We start from the raw sequence: 13,373 nt of genomic DNA on the forward strand, positions 1-13,373 counted from the left end.
ACAGGACAGCAGCTGTCAGGACTTACGGGCCGCAAGATGGGACAAACTAGTGGCGCTGTCGATACCTGCAGAGAGGAGATACAGCGTATATGGATACAATTGTATCTTGTGTGAACCCACGTGTACAGTAGTTCCCTCCAATGATACTCATTCCTCCCTGAGACTTGCAGTTCCTCGTGGTGCATGACATGCTGTGACTTGGCTCCTGTCTCTGTGCAGTTTATGCTGGGACTTGTAGTTCTGTCTGTTCTGTGCTCAGCCATTCAGATACTGTTAGGTTGTGTTTTCACCTGTTTACATATGTTGCCTTGTTGACCTGCACTTAACGTGAAACGTATGGATACTGTGATTCGGGGAGACAAGTGGATATTTCAAATAATTAAAAATTGTTGTGAGAGGTCCAAACTGCGGCTCCTTTAAGGATAGGTTTCCATGGTGACACAATGTCGCCTTAGAGTCGCGGTAAGGTCACAATACGGCAACCGCAAGACTTCAATGTTTCATCGAAAAAAGTCACAAGGGACCACTGCGGAAACCCGGCTGGGTCATTGCAACTTATTCCCCCGTAGATAAACATTGAGGTCACAGCACAGTCACCGTTATCCCGGGATATCGCAACTCACAGGCGATATGTGGAGGCAGTTTAAACGCCACCGTTTTCCTTATAAGGCTATGTTCACACGCTTATCAAAAAACGGCTATAAAATACTCGGCTGTTTTCAAGGCGGCCTCTGATTTTCAGCTGCTTTTTAAGCATCAAGCATTTTTTTTTTTTTCCTTATCGACATTTATTAGACTTTCAAGAAAAATATACAATAGAAATACAATTGCATATAAAACAAATGACCGTTTAACCGAAACACATCAGTATAATACAGTTGAATACAATACATCAAGCATTTTTTGATGCGTTTTTACGGCCGTTTTTGGAGCTGTTTTTCTATTGAGACATTGAAAAACGACATGTGATTCTTTTTAACCCCTTCAGGACTGAGCCTGTTTTGGCCTTCAGGACGAAGCCGATTTTTAAAATCTGACATGTGTCACTTTATGTGGTAATAACTCCGGAATGCTTTTACCTATCCAAGCGATTCTGAGATTGTTTTCTCGTGACACATTGGACTTTATGTTACTGGCAAAATTTGCCCGATAGATTCAGTATTTAATTGTGAAAAACGCCAAAATGTAGCGAAAAATTGCAAAAATTAGCATTTTTCTAAATTTAAATGTATCTGCTTGTAAAACCGATAGTAATACCACACAAAATAGTTACTAGTTACCATCCCCCACATGTCTACTTTAGTTTGGCATCGTTTTTTGAACATTATTTTATTTTTCTAGGACGTTACAAGGCTTAGAACTTTAGCAGCAATTTCTCATATTTTCAAGAAAATTTCAAAAGGCGATTTTTACAAGGACAAGTTCAGTTCTGAAGTGGATTTGAGAGTCTTATATATTAGAAAGTCCCCATAAATCACCCCATTTTGAAAACTGCACCCCTCAAAGTATTCAAAACAGCATTCATAAAGTGTATTAACCCTTTAGGCGTTTCACAGGAATTAAAGCAACGTAGAGGTGAAAGTTACAAAGTTCATTTTTTTTATACAAAATTCATTTGTAATACATTTTTTTCTATACCACAGAAGGTTTTTCCCAAAAAATGTAACTTATTATTTATTGCCCAGATTCTGCAGTTTTTAGAAATACCCCACATGTGGCCCTAGTTCGGTCATGGACTGAAACACAGGCCTCAGAAGCAAAGGAGCACCTAGTGGATTTTGGGGCCTTCTTTTTTTACCATATATTTTAGGTACCATGTCAGGTTTGAAGAGGTCTTGTGGGGCCAAAACAATAAAGACCCCCAAAAGTGACCTCATTTTGGAAACTACACCCCTCAGGGAATTTATCTAGGGGTATAGTTAGCATTTTGAACCCACAGTTTTTTTGCTAAATTTATTTGAATTAGTTTGTGAAGATGAAAATCTACTTTTTTCTGAAAAAACTTAGAAATTTTTAATTTTTTCAAGGTATAAAAGAGAAAAAACACCCCAACATATGTAAAGCAATTTCTCCTGATTATAGCAATACCCCATATGTGGTAATAAACTGCTGTTTGGACCCACGGCAGGGCTCAGAAGGAAAGGAGCACCATTTGGATTTTGAAATTCAGATTTTGCTGGAATGGTTTTCAGTGCCATGTCGCGTTTGAAATGCACTGGAGGGAACAAAATAGTGGAAACCCCCGGAAAGTGACCCCATTTTGGAAACTACACCCCTCAAGGAATTTTTCTAGGGGTAAAGTTAGCATTTTGACCCCACGGTTGTTTTGCTGAATTCATTGGAATTATTCTGTAAAGGTAAAAATCGACTTTTTTTCTGAAAAAAGGTAGCCATTTTTTATTTTTACAAGGAATAAAGGAGAAAAAGCACCCCAACATTTGTAAAACAATTTCTCCCGATTACGGAAATATGCCATATGTAGTAATAAACTGCTGTTTGGACCCACAGTAAGGCTTAGAAGGGAAGGAGCGCTATTTGGCTTTTGGAGCTCAAATTTAGCTGAAATGGTTTTTGGGTGCCATGTCGAATTTGCAAAGCCCCTGAGAGGCCAAAACAGGGGAAACCCCCCAAAAGTGGAAATTACACCACTTAAAGAATCTATCTAGGGATATAGTGGGCATTTAGACCCCACACGTCTTTTGCAGGATTTATTAGAATTAGGCCGTGAAAATGAATATCGACATTTCTTCCACTAAAATGTTGCATTTTTTTCAATTTCACAAAGGATAAAGGGGGTAAAAGCACCCCAACATTTGTAAAGCAATTTCTCCCGAGTACGGCAATACCCCACGTGTGGTCATAAATGGTTTTTCATTAGAAAGTAATTAACCCTTTCTGGAGTGATCCATTTTTTTCTTTTCCTTCTTAGTTTTTTCCTCCCCGCGTTCCAAGAGCCACAATTTTTTTATTTTTCAGTCAATAGAGCGGTATGAGGGCTTATTTATTGAGGGACGAGCGGTCGTTTTTATTGGTGCAACTTTTTGGTACATACAACTTTTTGAGCACTTTTTATTAAATTTTTAGGTAGAGCCAAGGTGACCAAAAAAACAGCGATTTTGCCGTTCTAAATTCTTTATTTTTTACGTGAGACGCTCCATACATCACCCCCCACACTACGACATGCTATGTCATGGTGCGCGCAGGGGTTAATGCGCAGCGCATGGTGCGGAGTGAAAATTACAATTTTCCACTCATATGCCATTTTAGTGCACTATATGTTATGCCCAGTTTGTGCCACTGAAGACAAATAACTCAAAATAATAACCGGGTTCTCCCGGGTATGGCGATGCCATATCTGTGGACGTAAATTGGTGTTTAGGCACGCTGCAGGGCTCAGAAGGGAGGGACGCCATTTGGCTTTTGGGGCGCAGAGTTTGCTTGGTAGTTGTTCTGTTTGGGGTTTTACTGGTGTTTCAGTTTATAATGTGGGGGCATATGTAAGCTGTGCGGGGTACATCAGGGTACATGTTATCTGTGCGGAGTACATCAGGGTATAATAAGAGGGTATAATAATGCAGTAAATAAATAATATTTCATAGATGTGTGGCCGGTGTCGCACTGATAAATGGCACCCGATCTTATCCGCTTTTGGAACACTGCACATTTTGCATCGCCATATTCTGAGAGCCAGAACTGTTTTATTTTTTCTCCACCGGAGCCGTGTGAGGGTTTATTCTTTGCGGGACAATCTGTAGTTTTCATTGGTACCATTTTGGGGTACCAGAAATTTTTTTGATCACGTTTTATTCCATTTTTTGGCAAGCAAGGTGACCAAAAACCATCAATTCTGACAATGTTTTTTATTTGTTTTTTTTATGGCCTTCACCATGGGCTATAAATGACCATTATACTTTATTCTGCGGGTTGATACGATTACAGCGATACCATATGTACATAATTTTTTTATGTTTTGCAGCGTTTGTGCAATAAAATCACTTATTTATAAAATAAATACATTTTTGTGTCACCATATTCTGAGAGCCATAGCGTTTTTATTTTTCAGTCAAAAAAGCGGTGTAAGGGCTTGTTTTTTGCGGGACGGGTTGTAGTTTGTATCGGTACAATTTTGGCGTACATGCGACTTTTTGATCACTTTTTATTGTATATTTTGGGAGGGTTGGTAACCAAAAAATTGTGATTCGGGCACTGTTTTTCGTTAATTTTTTTCGCGGTGTTCACCGTGCGGGAAAAATAATATTACAGTTTTATAGTTGGGGTCGTTACGAACGCGGCGATACCAAATATGTGTACTTTTTTTAACGTGTTAATTTTTTTCCTATAATAAAAGTCTTATTATAGGAAAAAAAGCATTCTTTGTTTATGTCACTTATAACTTTTATTTTTACACTTTTTCAAAACATTTTTATTATCTTTTTTTAACTTTTTTTACTTGTCCCACTAGGGGACACTTAGACTTGCAGCTTTGATCGCTGCTGGAACACATTACACTTCACACGTAGTGTAATGTGTTCTAACTGTCATTGTGACGTAACTGTCACACTGACAGGAAGCAGAGGAGGAACGGCCGGAGGCTGATCCTCCGAGGCTTCCGTACATGGCAACCCGGAGGTCATTGTCTGGCCTCTGGTTGCCATGATAAGGATCGCCAGCCCCCGCAAATACATGTGGGGGGCTGCCGATCCGCTGTAAACCTCTTCGATGTGGTGATCGCAATCGACCACCGCATCGAAGGGGTTAATTGCCGATTTCAGCGGCGACAGGCCGCTGATCGACAACGGGGAGAGCAGGGCAGACACCCTGCACAGTTAACCGCCGCTGCGGTGTAGCGCCGCGCGGCGGTTAACTTTTAAAGCGCGGACGTAACTGTACGCCCAGGTGCGCGAAGTTACTGCTTATCTGGACGTACAGTTACGCCAAGGTGCGGGAAGGGGTTAACCAGGGCGTTATTTGTATGTGCCGTGTTTACAAACAGTCGTGTAAAAAAACGCTCTGTAGGAACGAAACGCCTTTTTTCCCATTGAAATCAATGGACAGATGTTTGGAGGCGTTCAGCCCCCGTATTTTACAGCCGTTTTTTGTTTGCCGTGTGAACATATTATTCTGACATCACTTACATGGCAAAGTCACTGACTGTTTCCCCATAAGAAACATTAAAGCTGCAGCGTCGTTCTTGGTAACCCAACGATATTTACTGCGACTTGTCGGATGATGCCATGGAGCCCAAACAGCTATTCCAGGAGGACACACAGATTGGAGCCGCTGATGCTGAATTTCCTACCGATGAACATATTTCACACGTCCATCTTCAGTACTGTGCATGGTAATACTCTCTTTTGTGGAAGGGGCCTATATCATTCTTTATCTTTATGACTATAATTCGAGAGCTACGGTGCGGACTGACAACCAAATGGCCAGAGTAGTAGAATTGTGTGTGTTTATGTGGGGGAGGGGAGGAAGCTGCATAGCACTCTAGATTTATATAGTCAATGGAAACTGGATGGTAGCCCCATATGGGCACTGTAACGGCCCCCCAGCATCTGTTATTTATGTATGAGACCAAGGTAATGCTTTATGCCAGGCCCAAGTATAGATTAAAGCTCTTGGGCCCAGTGTAAAGCCCATAATGTCACCTAATGGGTGACATCATTGCGTTCTGCCGTATCTGATGACGTCACCCTGTATGAGATCCATATACATATATAGAATATAAAACTCAATTATTTCTTGGTCTGGTTGTACTTTACTGCTACCAGGTCATTACTGAATGAGGGACACATGCTCTAGATACCATATACATCAAAATATAGCCTGTTAACCCTCAACATGCCAGCACTTTGTGTTTCTGCTTCAGGTAGTCCCTTGTGGACAAACACACCAACAAGAACGACAACATTTTAATTTTGCTTCCATTTACTGCATGTTACAATTACAAGTTTACCTACAAGAGAGTATGATCCCGCCAGGTCAGTGGCGTAACTACCGCGGTAGCAGCCGTAGCGGGTCTATATGTGTGCCACTATATACAGGGGGGGTCTATATGTGGGGATGTGGGCCACGATATACAGGGGGTCTATATGTGGGCCACTATCTACAGGGGGGGTCTATATGTGGGGATGTGGGCCACTATATACAGGGGGGTCTATATGTGGGCCACTATCTACAGGGGGGGTCTATATGTGGGCCACTATCTACAGGGGGGTCTATATGTGGGGCACTATCTACAGGGTGGTCTATATGTGGGGCACTATATACAGGGGGAGCTATATGTGAGACACTATACAAGGGTGGGCTATATGTAGATCACTATCTATAGGGGAGCTATTTTTTTAGGGCACTTTCTATAGGGGTGGGCTATACATGAGCACTACCTATAGGGGAAGCTATATGTAGGGCAGCACAGTGGCTATGGGGGCACTATCTACAGGGGGCACGGAGTGTCTGAGTGTGTGTGTGTGTGTGTGACAGTGTAGGGGTACTATTATAATCAGGGACACAGTGTATGGCGCTATTATAGTTAGAGGTGCAAAAGGTGTTAAGAATTTTAGCTTTGTTTATAGGTGCAGAAATGTTTTAAAAGTGAGAAGCTGAAGACATCTGAGGGGAAAACTGCAGAAATGGGTCTTGGCCGGGAGAAATCCATCATAGAGGTCTGGACCGGAGGGAGAAGAAAAGTACTAGAATCTGAGACGTCACCGGTGAGTCACTTAATGTAAATGTTTATTCTGCCTCTAATCAGTAATGTAGTCACTGTATGATCTGTAGCGAGATGATTATGATATGATTTATTTTTTGTGAAACCGCATCTCCCAGCATATCCTCACCATTGTTCGGGCCATGCTGGGAGCTGTAGGGGTTGCACTAAATTGAGCTGTATTTGTCCTGGTGTTGTATATATGTATTCATCTGGGTTCTGGTGCTGTATATACGTATGAGATTGGTTTTGGTTCTGTGTATATATGTACTGAGGTTGGTTCTATAGCGGGGCTGTATGGCACATTCTACAGCGGGCACTATTAATAAGGGGAGCTGGTTGTGGCACGTGGGGGGGCCCGGTCAAGAGTTTGCTATGGGGCCCAGTGTTTCCTAGTTACGCCCCTGCGCCAGGTACAGGTAGGATCAGGCCTGCAGCGCCCCCTGAAGCTTCCTGTGACATCATCACACTGCAGGAAACTGACAGCTGTCAGCACATCAGCTCGGAATGATCTCATCCGTTTAGTAGAAGATACAGTGATAAATAATTTATATCTTATAAAAGCAATAAAAATTAATGATATTCTCCACTTTATTAAAGGGTTAAGTGGGCCTAATGGGGTTTTACCATGATTAACATTTATGGCATATCAATTTGATCAGTGGGAATTCAGCCGTCTGGAACCTTCACCGATCCTGAGAACAGCGGTGCCTGCTCCTCCATTCTGGGACCCCCTGACCGCATGTGCGGGGTCACTTTCCATTGAAATTGTGGGATTCTCTGCTTTGGACTATAGCTACTTGTTAGAAGGTCCCTTGACAATAAGCTGATCACTACGTCAACTAAGCTTCACCCATGGTGGAAAAAACATGAAAACTGCAGAAGGAATGAACACGTCATCATTTATCGTCCTCGGTAAGATTCATGTAAAGATGTCTGGTGCTCGGAGTTTATCATGTAATATTCAGTCCTGGAGATGGAGTGGTCGGAAAATCAGGCCGTGTGCAGCTTCTGTCCCTGTATCTCCGGAGGGACTTTTTCCGGGACGTTTCCTGTAGACAGATATAACGGGTTACTAAGATCTCCAGCAATGTAACGTTCATGATTGGGATCTATAATAGTATAAGGAAATAAAACTGTCTTCTGATATTTTTCAGTACCGGGGCGCTGGTCATCAGGGCTTCTTTATAAGAACGTTAAACACGTCCGTGTGACGGCCGTTAAAACAATGGCCGTCACATAGACGCATGTATTTCAATGGGGTCGTTACACGGCCGTTGTTTCAATGGAGCGTGTGAAAGGTCCATTGAAAAATAGAACATGTCATATTTTCTTCAATTTTCACGGATCTCTCCATAGACTCAAGTCTATAGGGATCTGTGAAAACTGGTCCCGCACGGGTGAAACTCGGATGTAAAAATCTTCGGTTTTTCTCGTCCGAGTTTCCCCACGTTCGTGTGAATAAGCCCTATACACTACAAGATATCTGGAATGATCGTTGCATTAATTGTAGCCTCCCCAACCGGTTACAACCAATCAAACAGTTTCAATTAAATAGAACCGATCCTTGTAGTTTCAGATATACAATAATAATTATGTTCCTTGAACTGCTTGTATGGAAAACCGCACTGCGGAGAGGCCCAGGACTTTTATAAGCCCCACCGCCACTTTGTCCTGGGTATCAGCTCACAGATCCCACCCTATTATATTGTCTGATGTGATGTAACTAAAGGTTGAATTCCCCTTTAAAGTGCTACAAGCCAAGTTCTTTCATTCGGCTTCATTGCACGACCTCCAGGTACTAGGTTCTGGATTATCAGTCATATATTATTATAAAACCTTCTGCTATCACTTTTATCAGCAGAATGTCCTCATGGCTTCCCTCTGTTCAGTCTTCTGCGTTTTGGTCTTGTGAAATTTCATATTTTATTACAGTTCAATGCTGGAAACAAGTGTCGGCCGTGTCAGACTTTCTGGAATTTCAGACGCTGGATTAAAGGAATTTCCCTTTATCATCATAAGAAATTTCCCCCAAAATTTGAGAATTCTGAAGATTTCTCATATAAACAATGATCTATTTTAATGTCTATTTACAAACATTTTACATTTACCTTAGGTTCTTGGTTTTGGGTATGTCTGATCCCTTCGATCACATCAGACTTTACACGGTGTACAGCACGTGTATAAATATTTGGGGAGGATTTATGTGGTTGAACACTGCGTGAATCATAAATAAATATAATCCTATATAATATTTACAAGCTGTTTTTTTCCTACATGGAGGTAGTTATATTCTTATACATAGGGGGCAGTATTATAGTAGTTATATTCTTATACATAGGGAGCAGTATTATAGTAGTTATATTCTTATACATAGGGGCAGTATTATAGTAGTTATATTCTTATACATAGGGGGCAGTATTATAGTAGTTATATTCTTATACATAGGGGCAGTATTATAGTAGTTATATTCTTGTATATAGGGGCTGTATTATAGCAGTTATATTCTTGTATATAGGAGGCAGTATTATTGTAGTTATATTCTTGTATATAGTGGGCAGTATTATAGTAGTTATATTCTTATACATAGGGGCAGTATTATAGTAGTTATATTCTTATACATAGGGGGCAGTATTATAGTAGTTATATTCTTATACATAGGGGCAGTATTATAGTAGTTATATTCTTATAGAGAAGCCATGATTAAGGACGCTGCAAGCGTCAGAAACGCGTAGGCACCGCTCACACTGCCATAAATCCATTATTTCACTCGAGAATATCTACCTACAATGCGATTGTTTTTAATTTTTTCTTACTATATCAATAAAACTTGGAAATAGTTTCCTTTTAAAAGACTTCAAGGACACAGCGCTGGATCCATTTCTTTGTCTTCTTTCCATTTCATACGTGTGCCGACACGAGGACCCGTGCGCAAGTCCACATATGCGATAAGGTGAGCTGGAGGAATCCTCCCAAACATTTTTTCAGTATTATAGTAGTTATATTCTTGTATATAGGAGGCAGTATTATAGTAGTTATATTATTGTACATAGGGGGCAGTATTATAGTAGTTATATTCTTATACATAGGGGCAGTATTATAGTAGTTATATTCTTATACATAGGGGCAGTATTATAGTAGTTATATTCTTGTATATAGGGGCAGTATTATAGTAGTTATATTCTTGTATATAGGGAGCAGTATTATAGTAGTTATAGTCTTGTACATAGGGGGCAGTATTATAGTAGTTATATTCTTGTATATAGGGGGCAGTATTATAGTAGTTAAATTCTTGTATATAGGGGCAGTATTATAGTAGTTATATTCTTGTACATAGGGAGCAGTATTATAGTAGTTATATTCTTGTATATAGGGGCAGTATTATAGTAGTTATATTCTTGTACATAGGGGGCAGTATTATAGTAGTTATATTCTTGTATATAGGGGCAGTATTATAGTAGTTATATTCTTGTATATAGGGGGCAGTATTATAGTAGTTGTATTCTTGTATATAGGGGCAGTATTATAGTAGTTATAGTCTTGTATATAGGGGGCAGTATTATAGCAATTATACAATTATATTCTTGTATATAGGGGCAGTATTATAGTAGTTATATTCTTGTATATAGGGGGCAGTATTATAGTAGTTATATTCTTGTATATACGGAGCAGTATTATAGTAGTTATATTCTTGTATATAGGAGCGGTATTATAGTAGTTATATTCTTGTATATAGGGGCAGTATTATAGTAGTTATATTCTTGCATATAGGAGCAGTATTATAGTAGTTATATTCTTGTATATAAGGGGCACTATTATAGTAGTTATATTCTTGTATATGTGAGCAGTATTATAGTAGTTATATTCTTGTATATAGGGGCAGTATTATTGTAGTTATATTCTTATACATAGGGGCAGTATTATAGTAGTTATATTCTTGTATATAGGGGCAGTATTATAGTAGTTATATTCTTGTATATAGGGGCAGTATTATAGTAGTTATATTCTTCTATATAGGAGCAGTATTATAGTAGTTATATTCTTGTATATAGGGGCAGTATTATAGTAGTTATATTCTTGTATATAGGAGGCAGTATTATAGTAGTTGTATTCTTGTATATAGGGAACAGTATTATAGTAGTTATATTCTTGCATATAGGGGTCAGTATTATAGTAGTTATATTCTTGTATATAGGGGGCAGTATTATAGTAGTTATATTCTTGTATATAGGAGCAGCATTATAGTAGTTATTATTCTTGTGTATAGGGGCAGTATTATAGTAGTTATATTCTTGTATATAGGGAACAGTATTATAGTAGTTATATTCTTGCATATAGGGGTCAGTATTATAGTAGTTATATTCTTGTATATAGGAGCAGTATTATAGTAGTTATATTCTTGTATATAGGAGCAGCATTATAGTAGTTATTATTCTTGCGTATAGGGGCAGTATTATAGTAGTTATATTCTTGTATATAGGAGCAGCATTATAGTAGTTATTATTCTTGTGTATAGGGGCAGTATTATAGTCGTTATATTCTTCTATATAGGAAACAGTATTATAGTAGTTATATTCTTGCTTTTGCATATAGGGGTCAGTATTATAGTAGTTATATTCTTGTATATAGGAGCAGTATTATAGTAGTTATATTCTTGTATATAGGAGCAGCATTATAGTAGTTATTATTCTTGTGTATAGGGGCAGTATTATAGTAGTTATATTCTTGTATATAGGGAACAGTATTATATTAGTTATATTCTTGTATATAGGGGTCAGTATTATAGTAGTTATATTCTTGTATATAGGGGCAGTATTATAGTAGTTATATTCTTATATATAGGAGCAGCATTATAGTAGTTATATTCTTGTATATAGGGGGCAGTATGATCGTAGTTATATTCTTGTATATAGGGGCAGTATTATAGTAGTTATATTCTTGTATATAGGGGGCAGTATTATAGTAGTTATATTCTTGTATATAGGGGCAGTATTATAGTAGTTATTTTCTTGTATATAGGGGCAGTATTATAGTAGTTATATTCTTGTATATAGGGGGCAGTATTATAGTAGTTATATTCTTGTATATAGGAGGCAGTATTATAGTAGTTATATTCTTGTATATAGGGGGCAGTATAATAGTAGTTATATTCTTGTATATAGGAGGCAGTATTATAGTAGTATTATTCTTGTATATAGGGGCAGTATTATAGTAGTTATATTCTTGTACATAGAGGGCAGTATTATAGTAGTTATATTCTTGTATATATGGGCAGTATTATAGTAGTTATATTCTTGTATATAGGGGCGGTATTATAGTAGTTGTATTCTTGTATATAGGGGGCAGCATTATAGTAGTTATATTCCTGTATATAGGGGCAGTATTATAGTAGTTATATTCTTGTATATAGGAGCAGTATTATAGTAGTTATATTCTTGTATATAGGGGGCAGTATAATAGTAGTTATATTCTTGTATATAGGAGGCAGTATTATAGTAGTATTATTCTTGTATATAGGGGCAGTATTATAGTAGTTATATTCTTGTACATAGAGGGCAGTATTATAGTAGTTATATTCTTGTATATATGGGCAGTATTATAGTAGTTATATTCTTGTATATAGGGGCGGTATTATAGTAGTTGTATTCTTGTATATAGGGGGCAGCATTATAGTAGTTATATTCCTGTATATAGGCATAAGTATTATGATAGTGCTAGTGTAGTGAAGATATTCTTCTTGGTTTGTCAGGCCAATATCTCAGTTGGTTTTAAGATGACTACCAACTTTGTGGGTGAGAAGGTTGGCACGTCCTTCCCTCCACTCCTCTTGGCAGGTCAAACAAAATACATTACTTAGCAGGGGGCAAAAAAAAAAGAACTTCTGTTTCTTCTCACCTTAGAGTTCTAGGTCTTCTTCTCCCTCCTCCTGCATCAGAAGCCGATCTTTCAATGCCTGGAACATTGCTACCCAGGGCACTATGTGGTACAGGTTGTAAGACACCTCGCCCATTAGAATGAAGAAGAAGATAACAAGAAATGTTAGAAAAATTCTGTCGGCCACATGGATAATCTTCATCTTGGTGCTGCGCTGCTCCCAGGGGACAGAGTCTGGAGAGGGTATCAGCCTTGCAAGGACCTCAAAAGCATCTTCGTCATAATCATCAGCCGGAGGGGGTGTGGGCAGGAGGGATGTGGTGGGGTCCTCAGTGTCACTGCTATTGGTGTCCATTACACGTGTCCAGAGAGGATGTGGTAGGGATAGAGAACTTAAAGGGATAGAACAAAAATAGCAAAGGACGGTCCAAAGCAGAGGGGAGCAATGAACTGCTGACAATTATGAAGAGCATGAAATACTAATAGTTGTCAGAAGAAGGTACAGCTGAAAAACATGTTCAACAGAAAGAACATAGAAAAAGGAACTGGAACATGAATAGAGGTCCGGCATGGACAGCAGAGTAAAATATGGGAGCAAGATTTGGTCCAGAACTTCTGATAATAAAAGAACAGAGATGGAGGGATGAGATTCTGTCGACAGAAGAGACGTCTAATCTGAGGACGAGACATCCACAGAGTCAGCAGGCAGCAGATTAGCAGCTCACACTCCATATGTTACCTCTAATACATCAGTCTTCAGTGCCACTTATATTAATACACAAAATTA

Source organism: Rhinoderma darwinii, chromosome 8, assembly GCF_050947455.1.
Source record: "Rhinoderma darwinii isolate aRhiDar2 chromosome 8, aRhiDar2.hap1, whole genome shotgun sequence".
Taxonomy (NCBI): domain Eukaryota; kingdom Metazoa; phylum Chordata; class Amphibia; order Anura; family Rhinodermatidae; genus Rhinoderma; species Rhinoderma darwinii.